Source organism: Thunnus maccoyii, chromosome 21, assembly GCF_910596095.1.
Source record: "Thunnus maccoyii chromosome 21, fThuMac1.1, whole genome shotgun sequence".
Lineage (NCBI taxonomy): Eukaryota > Metazoa > Chordata > Actinopteri > Scombriformes > Scombridae > Thunnus > Thunnus maccoyii.
In genome coordinates, this window is record NC_056553.1 from 12,053,381 (window position 1) to 12,067,792 (window position 14,412).

Below are 14,412 nucleotides of genomic sequence, written 5' to 3' on the forward strand. Positions count from 1 at the left end.
AGGGGTCCTCCGTGCCCCTGCGAGGGTTCAAAGAGCCCTAATCACATTAAGACAAGCCACTTGCCGCTGAGTTCAATCTAATAGCAAACTCTCCCTGAGCTCAGATCAGACCTCCTGAGCCAGTTAGACAAGACAGCAGCAGTCCCTCATCAGACAGGCTGTTTGCTTCACTTTGATCTCCTCGTATCACTTCGATCAAGTCTTTATGGTGGGAAGCACATACAGCACATTTCAACATTAGTTCTACACATACTGATTCATAAGTGGTCTGTCGTCGAGGCGGGCTCTCAGCTGAAATTTCCTCCCGTTTCCTCTTATTCCTGTGTTCAGAGCTTCGCTATCATCTTTTCCATCTCATCCTAAAGTCTCTTGTGCTTATCTCCATCATTTGCTACCTCCTGCAGAGCGTATTGATCTCCCTGCAATCTGCCAGCGACATGTCCCACAGAGCCTGCTGGGCCTACTGTGCTGTAGTGGAAGTTAAGAGGGGACAAACTCCTTCTACTAGATACATGGTGTCGCCAACAGTGGTGCGTTTCCTGCACATTGCTTCTTTAATTTGAAAATTTGATTATTTTATTTTTGCTGTCACTGTAAATTAAGATCGCTGCTCTCTTTAGGACAGTTTCATTCTTCCAGTTCCCCTCTGCACTTCACAAACACACAATTCCTATAAGAAGTATTTAAGAAGCAGATAGTAATACAATTCAGAACTTCAGTACAAAACTCTTCTCTTGTGTCAATTTTTTGATAAAAAGGTGAACTTTAACTGCAGGTCTGTGACATATTGTAAACTTTGGTCTTCTGCATCAAAATAAGACCTGCTATATGTCCAGTCACCACCACTTTCTGCCTCACTACATAAAGGGCACACTACTTCCTGCATTGGCACTGAACACTGACATTGGATGTAAATTCGGAGGTGCAAAATCATCCAACACGGACATAATTCCCATAGGGATACTGGCCTAGGATTAAACTAATCATTTTACAATATAGCTTTGGTGTAAATGCCTTGAATAATCTGTAATTATTGCTAACAGGTCCCTCAACTGCCTGGAATCAGCCAAAAAAGGTTCAATTTGTCTGACGCTAAATCCCAAATTTCATGCCACCAAATTACTTGGTGCTTGCAGAGTGCTGATGCACGATATTCTCATTGATTCAAAGGCGAGGAGATTGACATGCAGCCAGTTAGACAGCACTCTGCTACTTACTGCTACTTTCCTAGTCTTTTCTGGTGTTTAAGATTAAAAAAATAACCAAGTGTGGACAGTGAGAACACTATTACCCAAGGTGTTGGTACAGGGCTTAATTTCAGCACCTCCTAAGTCTCTACTTGTGCAGTATAAAGCTGAAGCCTCGCTCGGGATCCAAACTGGCAAAGAAAGGGTGTAACTGTGATGGCAACCCATGAAAGAAGAGGGAGGTCGTAAAGAATCCTGTTTCCGACACCACAAACCATGTCTAGCTTTTTACAGGGTCTCTGCCACGGCGGGTCAGGGGGTCTCAAGTGGAGTTGTGTGTCTGTGCGATTACTGAGCAGCGAGCAGCAGGGTCAGATCACGGTCACAGACATTTACAGATAGAAATATATGATCTCGAACAATGAGTCGCAACAAAGCGCAAAGTAGTGAGAAGGCATTACAAGTCACAGCAGCTGCGGAGGGATGGAGGGATGGTGATTTGGCTCTGGTGAATTAGCAGAGGGGTGTAAAGGGAGGTTACTTTCACTGTCTGTTCGGCTCTGTTCAGCTCTCAGTGTGCAGACCTGTAGATGGAGGAGGGGTGGGAGAGGGGAGGGAGGGAGGGAGGGGGGGGGGGGGCAGCTGTATTTAGCAGGAGAAGCTTCCTGTGCGTGGGCCTCATGGCGCCGAGCGGGGGACAGGATCCACAATCCAACTTGCTGTCTCCACAAAACACCCATTGCTACAAAACACACACACACACACACACACACACACACACACACACACACACACACACACACCCTCTGGCACCGATTCTGCTCTCAATTTCCTGCCTGTAATTCTGGCTGATGGTCAGAGAAAAAAGCAACTTCCTCACAGTGAAAGAGCCCGGACAATCATTCGCTGCTTAGATCACATGTAAATAATCATGCTTCATGGTACAAGAGAGATGTTACGTAAGAGCGGAGGAAAGGGGATGAGGAGGAAATCTGTTTGAAACAATTAGTGACACTGACTGATGAAAATGTGAAACATCCAGGAAATAAGTACTATTTTATTTTATAACTATTAAGACAAATAAATTAAAACTTCCTCAAGCACTTTTACATCTTCATCTTCAGCGCAGACAGATAGATAGCTCATAATATAAAAGACATTTTAGTTTATAGAGTCATTTCTGTGTGCAGCCATGATTATTGATTTTCCCCTGCATTATATGATCCATATCCAATCAATAAAAGGAATTCCCGAAAGGTGCACAAAGCAAAGATCCTGTCAGAGCTCAGAGTGAAAACATCTGTGTGAGGTTTTGCAAATTAGGTGGAACAGAAGCTCTTTTTAGGTACAATTTAAAAACATTACCCTCTTTTTTTTAGTTATATTTCAATTTGTCGTAACAGGAAACAAGGCTAACACCATGTCTGAAACCACTCCCTGCTTCACTCATTCACGACACCCTATAATAGACACTAATTTATAGCTATAAATCAAGATTTTGGACAATTTATGTCATTTTGAGTCATCATTGACAGGTGTCACACAACCGTACTTCATATAATAATCTTTAAAAATGAGTGCTGCTGGCATTGCTATAATAAAATAAAATAAAAAAGCTATTGAGAAAAATTGTCAAAACAAAAGTAGATAGTGGAATTATGTCACTAACTATTTGGATATTTGCTTTTTATTGTCTTGAGTTATTACCAAGTCACAGACATATAAAGTGACCTTATAATGCACTCAAGGAGAAAAACAGTGCTGCTCACAATGTGTTTACATCAGCCGTCTATAGTCAAATCTAATACCACGAATAGAACCAAACATTACTTAAAGACAGCCACAGGGTGTCAAACCTCTCATTAGCCTGACCTTTAGTTCTCACCCATGATAAACAACTTTAGTAAGGGCGGCCTTGTAATTAAAAACCTGAGAATCCCTGTGTCCACATGCTGTAAAACAAACATTTATTTCTACACCATCTCCTAACTTCACACACCGGTGCTGGCCATCTCCTCACAAAACAATTCCTAATTCACGGACATTACAAGACCCAGAGGATGTTCCTAATTACAGGGCACGTGTAAACCAAACCGAGCCTGGTTACCCCTGGAGGGGGTAAGAACACAGGAACATCAGGCTGGAGCCAGTTTTATTGTTGTTGCCAAGGCTGAGGAGAAGAGCGTGGAGGAAGTCCTAAATCAATCCCACTCACTGAGGGCTCACAGTAGGAAAGAGGCTGTCATCAACGGGAGGTGGATCTGTCACGATCAATTACAAAACCACAGGGAATACCCCTAATGAATTTTGATACCAGCCTTTGTCTCGCTTTGTTTTAATTCCAGACCTTTTCTGTGCTGATAAACTCTTTAGAGCTAATTTCTACATTAAAAGAGACACATATCCTTGTTCCCCCAAAATATAACATATTTAGGACATTTTGTGAACATTGAATCAAAAGTTTTATGCTGTCGAAGTATAGAGACATTACATTTATGGAAATCCTTTTAGCCTAACAGATTAGGCTCTTAATTACTATGTAAATATGTTAATAAAATGTATTTTACTTATGCAATTTTATTCTTCTTATGCAGATAAATTAAACAAATATAAGAGCATTATGCAACAGCTATTTCTTAGAATACTGTATATTCTACATACTACATTCTAAACACTTAAAACAATCACTAAACATCTGCTGTTTAGATGTAGCCGCTCCGTTTGCCGCTCTTGTTGCCATTTCTGTTGTCAGTCATCAACGCTATCTGTAGCGACATTAGATACTATCTCTGACGCTCTGTGAGATGTAATCAGTGCAGAGTCATTTTCATTCTTCTCCATGTACGGCTCAAAAGAAGGGCAGAGTGACAAACACAGTGTTTTCAACCTGAAAGGTCTGGAACACACATTGACTATAGTGGCACGACTGAAACAAGTATTGTGAAAGCTTAAATAGGTCAAAAGCAAACTTGAGAGGTTTGTTGAGGCTGTTCTGAAACACACTGTTTCTTTGAACGGTAGCTGACACAACCACAAAGAGGAGAAACTGGAAGTGGTAACTGAATTCTGTTGTTGTACAGAGTGTAAAGCCGCAAGAATAAACTCATCTGTTCCCCTTTTAAACTTGAAAAATAGTTTAAAATTGTATATGTCAAAATAATCGCAGTATAGCACTACTGCTCAACTCTGCAGCTGCACAACAGGTTGTTCCCGTGTTTGTCGCTGTATAGAGTTACAAACTGAATCCAGATTGCTGGCTTCCCGCGTCAATAACAACAAAATGTACTCTATTGAAAGGACAATCCCGGTGCCAAGTGCAAGGACGTTGTGGCGGTATTGATTCTTGCAAAGCTTTACCAATGTTCTCCTCATATGTAGGTCAATGAGGCTGCAGACTCGCTCAAGTGCAGCTTCAGTCAGATATTTAGGTCACACCCCAATTACAGCGAGGCAGAGAGATGAGCTCTGCAGGGGAAATATCTTTATGGAATACAGCCACTTCTTTGAATATTATTTTGTAGTTATTTTGAGACTGAGCCCTGGCAGGGGCTCGAAGCAACAAGCTGCGGTAGCTGAGAGATGACAGCTCGGGTGATTGGGTTTGAAAGTGGACCTGTCTAGCCTCTATGCTAATGCTCTGGCTCCTAGACAGTCTTCTTTTGGCGAGCTCCGACCCTTTTTCTTTTAGATGACATCACCATTTACACAGGCATGACATTGACATCACTGGGGGAGTATGTTTGGGTATCACAACGGCAACATTAAAGCGTAGCTGTCGATTTATACCTTGAAGCCGGTTTGTGTGCACTTTTTTTCTGTTTCTCCATCAGGAGTGCATATTGTCAACGCTGATAAATTCTGACTCACATCCCAAAACAAATCCATAAATCCACTCTGCATGCCGAAACTCACTGTGAGGTTTTATGAGAGGCAAAAGGAGGTTGCCAACCCTATTTTACCTCTCCAAGGGAAGTCCTGGGAGAGTAAGCAGATTGAATGTAAAGTCAATACCATCATACACAAGCTCTCCATGTGGTCTGCATCAGATCAGCCCTGGGAGCGACTCTCAGCGAGGGGGATTGATGGGAGGGCTCATTTGAAATCCTTTGAATACAGCAAGAATTGAGGCAGATATGTTGAAGCCTGAAGTGAAAATGATAAACATGCTACTGCAGGTGCTGAGAATAAAAGAGACTTCAGCTCTTTTTTTTTTTTTTTTTTTTTTAAAAAAAAAAGAGAGAATAGAACAAATGACAAAGACAGAAAGCTGTCAAGGGGGAAGGAGGCAGAAATGTTCCTGATTCACAAGATTGTGATTAGCATGACAGATTTAGTGCATGGTGAAAAGAGGTCCTTGCACTCTAATTGGTTGTTTTCGGCTCTGTGTATTATTTTAAACCTGCTTATGATGATTGCGACAAAGTGACACAAACTCAACTCCCACATGCACTGCTGGCAAGATTCTGGTGGATGAAGAAATACTTACGTTATGTTTAAAATAAAATTCTTGCATCATGTGGTCTGTTTAAGAAAAAGGAATTCCAGGCAAACTTATTTACTAGTTAAAAATGTACCCACCAAACACACAGTCAGACAGAAGTGATATGATGACAATTGTGATATAATGAGTACTAGATAACGCCTTATAGAGTATATCTAATGTCTCTCATTGAAAACAAATTTACAGTCATATAAAGAACTTTAAACACCCACCAGTAAATGAGAGTTTGCAGTGGTGGAAAGTACTTTACTTTACTTGAGTATTTCCATTTAATGCTACTTTATACTTTCACTATTTCAGAAGGGAATATTTTACTATCTACTCCATTACATTTATTTGGCAGCTTTAGTCTTACAAAAAGCAGTGTGTAGTCGGGGTCACATTTCAGATGTCTATGAGTTGTTAACAGCGCCACCAAATAGTGATTTTTCCCTCTAGACTTCACACATGGTTTCATTTCAATAAATGTTCAAATGATCCAATATTTCACCAAAAATCAAAGATCAGAGAAAAAGTCCAAAAACTGAAAACAGATTTGTGTATCAGAACTTTGTTTTTTATTCTTTCCTCTCCCATCAATCATCTCACGACCACTCAGATATATCTGGTGACCATTTGGAGGGGCCCGACCCCTAGGTTGGGAACCACTGGACTAAACTAGCTAACTGTGTATAAAGTAGTTCAAACTAGCTCCACCTCCAGCAGCTACAACAGTAACATGCTGCTGACACACTGATGTTTCAGTATTAATAATCTAATGATGTCATATATAATAATATATCAGTCAGAGGAAACAAACGCTACTTTTACTTTTGCTGCCAATACTTTAACTACATCAAGCTAATAATACTTATGTACCTTTACTTAAGTAGGATTTTTCATGCAGGACTTTTACTTGTAATGAAGTATTTTTACGTTGCTGTATTAGTACTTATACTTAAAGGTTCTGTATGTAGGAATCAGAAATTCCTTCTCATTAGTGACCTCTGTGGCCGGGAACAACAGGCTGTGTCCAGGCAGCAACGAACTGTGGCTGGGGAGCAACACGCTGTGGTTTTGTTGTGAAATATGTGCTTATTACAATCTTTGGACTACCAAAGGGAAAAACAAAAGGGGTAAACTATGTTCTGCTATCGCTCTGGAGCTTGTTTTCTGCTCCTTTGTTGAGAAAATATTGTTGTTTTAGCTGTATGTGCTTGGGAGTGGGCAACTTGTCATTGCGGGGGTGTTGTATTGTGAAATGTGTAGTGGTTAACGGAGGCAACTAGCTGTTTCATTTGCTGGAGAGCTGAATATCTGCAATGTGTTTCTAGTTGGATAGCACCATTTTTGTTGTGTTGTCGTGTCATTATGCTGATCGTTTGTTGATGTTAGCGGGAGAGAGGTAAGGCGTCACTTCCGTTGGATTTTTGTGGAAAATCCAACCCAGTTCCTTCACATAGAAATCAGTCCACAGGCTGTTACAGACAACCGAGAAAGTTGGAGAAAGTTTTAATTTTTACCTTACATTACTACCCGTTCACTCATTGGCAATAAAAAACATTAATACATGTAAATTGCTTTACAATTCTACATATAGAGCCTTTAAGTGAATATTTCTACTACTACTACTTAACCGAATACTTCTTCCACCACTGACAATTTGTGTGTTTATTGCGGGTTTTCCAGTTGTTTCATTACCACCTGGTTACCTGGTTTCATCACGTAAACTGGCCCAGCTTCCAGGTCAGAAATCCCCTGTGAGATGCTTTGCATTAACAAACTGGTAAATAAAACAAATAACATCCTACAACACCCGGACACTTCAAAAGGACAACCTGTTTTCCATAGACCAGAGAGTTGAGCCATCAAACTGAAATTGTTTATAGGAAGTTCCTCATCTACATGTCTCAAAAACAAGTTTGGGGAAAGTCCCTGCAATTTGATAACACCATAAAGGAGTTTTCTCTCGGCTCCTGGAGTTTTAGAACATAAAACTGTATTCACTATAACGTTTGGGTTGGTTTTGACATTTAAAAAATGTTTATACATGCATTGAGAGTGTACTTTTTCATAGCACTTATAGTAGGAAAATGACAGGTGTAATTAATAACATTAATAAATGATGCAGCAGTTTGTTCCATTAAAATAATAAACCAAACCAGTAGTGGGATGTGACAGTACACTTACTCAAGTACTGTGCAGTACAGACTATAGGTATTTCTACTTTACTTGACTATTTACATGTTAGGCTACTTTTTAGATACTTCTACTCCACTACATTTCAGCAGTAGATATTTTACTTTTTACTGATATTATACTACTTATTTGACAGCTATGGTTACTTTACAGATTAACATTTTAAATACAAATTATGACATGATCTCATAAACAAGATCTTTTTTTTCAATTCTAGTGAATTGTTTGGCAATTAAACTTCAGAAAATAGTAAAAAAATACCCAGAGGCCTTTTTTTTACAGCAGATATTTTGACTTGTCATAGTAGGGAAAGCACAGGTGTTGCTAGTAACATTAATGATGTTTCCAAGTGTCCCAGTAATCCATGGCAGTGTGACAGTGAGCCAGCATGCACCCTAAAGCTGAAGCAGCTAAATAGAATTGAGCCATCATTATTCACACCTGGGCATTTCTTTCTGTGAAACGTCAAAATGTCTTCGGTGAAAAATGCACAATTACCAACAGTCCAAAACCCAAAGATATTTACTTTACAATGATAAAAAACAGGGAAAAGCACTAGAGGCTGCAATCAGCAAATATTTGGCATTTCTGCTTGAAAAATGACAATTAATCAATTAACAAAATAGCTGCTGGTTAATTTTCTATCAATTAACAAATTGTTTCAGGTCATATTATGTATTGCTTTACATAAAACTATCCAACTGTATTGCAGCACTCAGTCAGTTACAACATTAAAACGCCACTTACGTGGTAACGCATCAGTGCTATGATGTTATCGGGACTCCTGGTATTTGTACATAGTTCACTTGTACTTTTGAGTACTTCTTCCTCTGCTGCAGTAAGCCATGACAGTGAGCAGGCATGCACAATACCAGAGCCATGGACCTAAAAGAATAACATTTATCGTCTTCTTCTCTGAGGTACTTAACCACAGAAAGTTCTCTGTTTTTCTCCCTCAGTTAGAAAAAATAAAGATCATCTTACAATTTGGAAAGGCTGTACTGTCACTCGGCTTTTCTGTAAATCTCTCCCTGGTACTCATCACCATCAGCCGTATTGAATATTTTGATTTATTTCCCGCTGAAAAATTCTTGTGAGCTGTACTAACAGTGAGCGAAAGCAGAAAATATTTCCTCCTTAATCTTAAGCCTGTTATTCTAAGGCTCTTTCCCTCTGGCAGAAAAGACACACTGGATGGCTTTCCCAATGTTATCCCTTAAATCTTCTCCAAGTTATTGCTGGCATTAGTCTGGCTATTTCAGCTGTGATATCAAAGCAACACAACGAACACATCAGAACACAATGTCCTATGAAAATGCATGAAGGAAAACCAGAAAATTTGTAACAGATACATAATCGATTCCATCAGCAGCTGCAGGCCAAAAAAAAAAAAGGTCTTAAAAAAGCTGAAATACATCTTGTGGATGTAACAAGTGATGAATCTCAGGATTTCTAACAACCAGACCTGTGTCTCATATACGGTGAAGTATGTGTTGATAGCAAATAATTACATGGTTTACACTACATCAAACACACACAAGCAAATATGTCTGCTTCAGGAGGTGATTTTCACATTCAAATGGAATGTATGATGTCAGTGTGTAAATGGAGAGTAAAACCATAGACTGGAAAATACGAGACCAAGCCCTTAAAATTAGCGAGACGTCAACAACGCGACAAGGGGAGGGTGGGGTTTCCCGACGAACACTCCCATGGTTTTTTTTTTTTCTTCCCCCAATTCTGCTGACGCCATGGAAACTTCAAAGAAGTCAGAAACAGAGGAGAGGGAAAAGGGATCTGTTTTGTTTTTCCCCTTGCCTGCTACTAGGTAACTTGGCAGACGGCCAGGGAAAGGAAAGCAGAAGTCCACAGTGCAGTAGGCAGCACCTCATCAGCAATGACTGATGTCCTGATCTTATCTTCTGACACCTGGTTAGTCAACAGCATCAGTATGACTGCAGGCAATCAGTACAGCAGATCAAATGTCTGAGCAGTGTTACTAGGCTGCCTTACAATAATGTAACAGATGTATGCAAGAGTAAATTAGAACAATCTGTGCTTACTGTAAGCATAAGCAACGCCTCCTTTTCTCCCAAATTCCCCTTTCAACAAAAGGTCATTTCATATGTGCGTATCAGCCAGTATTTAGAAATACTGAGGTCATTACAACCCCACCTCTCTAAGAAACTTTTGATAAGTCACAAACCAAAATCTGTAAACCTTAAAAATTAAACTGTTTAATTATATTTTCTATCAGTTGATTTTCCCTAATTACGGGCTCAATGTTATTTCAAAGCCTTCTCTACACTACCAGATAGGAGATTCTGACCATAGGCTGTATATAAAGATGGATGTCGCAAGGTGTGATGTCACCAATTTGTTTGGATTGCAACATCAAACTTACTGAAATATTGTTACAAGAGTTCACCTCAAGTGCGAGTGCCAAAGCTGGGAAGAGCAGCAGATGAGTAAACTGTCAATCACAACTGTCAACGGCCACACGGCAGACATTGAAACCTACTATAAGTCTACAAATCTTATTAATGGAGCAATAATTTCCAAAATGACCACTATCACATTTATCAGAGGGCTTGATATAGCGATTGAGACCATAATGGCTTATTGAAAAAAAAAGATTAACTTTGTATTTCTAGAAAGAAGTTGATGCTTTTTGAAAGGAAGTCAATTGCAGGCAGGGATTTTTTTGAGCTAGCATATAGGGCCGTCGGTGACATGTTGCGCTTTAAGGTTCCTCCGCATTTTTTTTCCCCCAAAAAACATTTAAATTCTAAGATATCTAGACCGAAAAATATTACAATTGATGCTCAAAAAACTCAACATGTGTGTAATCGTATAATGTAAACTGCTCTTTACATTATTAAACCCTCAAAAATGTTACATATAAAATTTGTGAATTTATCAAGTGAAATGTTGTTTCACTTGGGTGTATTTCTCCCTTGCAAAAGCAAGCACATGTAAAATTTACAAGTTATGTATTACATTTCACATGTTAGCTGTCTCAAAATCACATATCATGTGACTTTTATGTCATGTCAATTGAAAACCGTTTTCCACATTCGCCTAAAGCCTAATCTACGCCAAGGAGCACTAAAACTGTTCTCTGTGGCTTGTGGTGGCCCAAAACCATACTGAGGCTTTTTATGTTGGTTTGTCCTTTAGTTGTCATCCATCCGTATATGCTTCCTCTTTATTACATGGTGTTACTAACCACTTCTTTTCACCTCCAGTCCTCCAACGCATGCGGCAGTTCAAGCGATCCCATATACATCACTGAGTCACTAAAGATTATTAAAAGGGCGTGATCTCTCAAAGGTTTCCCTGAGGTGGCGGTACTGGTAACTGCACCTCCAGATTTGGCATTTTTGAGATATTATGTGTGTGCTGTAAATGCCTGCAGATAAAAATCACTGTAAGTCTAAGGGAAAGTAACACCACCTAACATTATAAATGTAAATATGACACGGAGAGTGTTCTCAATTACAGAAAGGGGAAACGGGAATGTCAGTGCAAACCATGGCTGGCATTCTCACATTCACGAATGCGGCATTCAAATGGTGTGACATTCGAAATAAGTCGTAATGGCTACCTTAGCGATGGTAACTGGTGATTACTGAAGTGTTAGTGTGACATTTCAGGCAGAGGGTGGCAGATCCATCAGGCTGCAGAACTACTGAATGTTAAACAATTTCCTTACGATGAGATTACTCCCCATTCATTACTCCCTCTGTCTTTCTCTCTCTCTCTCTCTCTCTCTCTCTCTCTCTCTCACACACACACACACACACACACATACACACACACAAAGAGAGAGAGAGAGCACACTCAGCTTCCTTTGATGCCTCTCTATTCACACGGATCAAAGGGAGGAGACCTCTGAACATCCATACATTAGGACAAAATAAGCTCCTCCACAGACTGTCTCCAGAATGAATGCATTACCAGGTTAGTTATTTTAATGAGCTCTTCAGCACCATCACCTTTCACCTGCTTTCAATATCCCACTCAATCAAAAGAGGTTATGATCTACTGAGCTGCTGAGCCGCTCACCAACTTTAACAATTGACAATGGCAATTTTAAGGTTTTAGCTGGAGAACTAGACACACTTACACAACAAAATAATGTATGAAAATCTAAGCCGAGTGATTATTTGCTTTTTGTCTCTATGCTATCTATATCAGCCCTCTTATCTGTCTGTCACTCATAGCAGCTGATTGCAGTACAGAGAAACAGCAGTCTGTAAAAGACCACAGGGAAAGAATGCCTTAAATGGTGAGTCGGCATCTTGCAGCCAGGTGCTCCGTCTGGGTGTCCAGATCACACAGTCGACCAAAGGTCAATGGACTGCAGAGCAGTCTAAATTACATAATCACAGTTTGTTTTAGGCCTTTAATACGTTTTCAGGGCGAAAGTGTAAATAAATCAACAAAGACTCTCCAAGTAGAAATGTGTAGGAATTTTTATATGACTATGGTATCTGTTTTATTTTTCGAATGAGTTGTTGTTTGAAGAAAAATGAGACAATCCTGAAGAAAATTGATGCAATAGTCTTGCTTTCAGCTCACTTATCTCACCGTCCGATCAATGTGTGTGTGTGTGTGTGTGTGTGTGTGTGTGTGTGTGTGTGTGTGTGTGTGTTACATTACTATCAGACTCTCACCACAGTGTCTTTTTTGAGACTATGAGTTGCCAAAGTCAGAGCATTTCACATTACAGTGGCATAGTATGGTGTCAAGATTAAATCATCAATAAATAAAAACATCAACCACTGTAATTATAAATTGCAATTATTTCTTTTTTTTTAGCTTCAATGAGAAAGTCATGTCAGATTTGATCATCCATCCTCTTTCTTTCTAGGGTCAAGGAGGGCTGAAACCTCTTCCAGCATGTGTTGGACGAAAAGTCGGGGGAAATCCGTAAGACAAATGGCTGGTCTGTTGCACGACTATAACAAAAAGACAAACACATTCACACCTAAAGGACAGAGCGTTTGGACTGTGAGCAGAAGCCGGAGCATCTAAGTGAAACCCAAGTAAAGTCAAAAACACCAGGCGGAAACCTCTGAGCAAATCAAAGTCTCATATATAGAGCTCAGCCAGCGGTGTGTTGTCTTGTCAAGAATACCGAGCTGTTAGCACCCAACGTTCTTACACAATTCCAGGTTGCATTAGTGTTTAAACAGACACAAGTTTCCAACACTTCCCCTTCTCACAGCTGCTGTTCGTAGCTTTTTGCTCAGGACTACAGAGGGACAGGAGGCATCTCTGTCAGCGCTCCAGCTTTGGGTGGTCCAGTTCTCCCACCATCTCTCCACACAGTGTCTGACATTCGTGTGACATTCCTCACAGGGGTTACCAGCAGGTCTGTCCTTTCTCATTGATGTTAGGGAAAATTTTGAGAATTTTTATTGTGCTTTGTTGGTCTTCCTGTTCTTTGGACAATGGGGAGTCAAAGGAAAGGAATGTGCAGATCATTAAAGGGTCACTTCATCTAAATTAAAAGAAAACATGTTTTACCCCAACAATAGTATGTGGTATCTAGCCATGGGGATGGTTTTGGTTTTATTTACGCAAGTTTGGAAATATCCACTGGTGAGACCTAACAGCACTTGGGCTAAATGGGAAAATATATTTTAGGTGAACTAACATTACAAAAGACGACTTGTTGAGGTCGACTGTACTGACAACCACTTGGATAACAATAGAAATCAAACTCCATTAAGAGCTATAGTTCAGTTAAACGGTTAATTTTTTTTCATGATTAATTTGTACCAATTTCTTTGATAAGAACTAGACCTACACTGAGATTTTAAAATAGTCCTTCAAAACCTTTGTGTTTTACAGAAAAGCCAATTTTCTAAATGAGAGACTTCTTCCACAGGAAATCACTGATCACTACAAAAATACTTGAGCTTGATCAAAGTTTGCCTCTAAGAACTTTTTATTTCTGACCTCAGACGAGTGGAACTTCTGCAATTTCTTCTACTAAATGTCCACTGATGTTTATGGAGACATCTGGACTTCTCCTGATGCTTTATAGTTTTTCATATTCTTACCAGAGCAGATGTAGTCATTTGTCTGCCTGGCAAAGACGTGTGCTCAGCTTCTCATCTGATGCCAGTGACTGCAAACCCCTCAAGGAGAACAAAAAGCATTCTTCCAAAAATTAATATAGTTAAACCCCAGATTCCTTAAACTCTTTATGCTTCTAATATCAGATGGAAGCAATTTTTATTTTCCTTAGAAGACCGACACTCACTGGCACTCCCTTTGTCTCTCTGCCTCCCAGGGCTTTTGGCGCTCAGTGCGAGGCGCGAGGGCAGGAGGAGCCCCACTTGGCACGAGGGAAGGATGATTCCCGAGCAGCCTGTCGACTTCACTCCCTAATGCTCTTTCGCCTGCCCCACTGACTGAGTTTTTAATAAATGATGAGATGTGGTATAAATAAACCACAAGGCAGTGCAACTGCCAAAAGGCAAAGAGAGATACCAAGGTAACACACAAGAGGTGATAAATAAGTCAACAAAG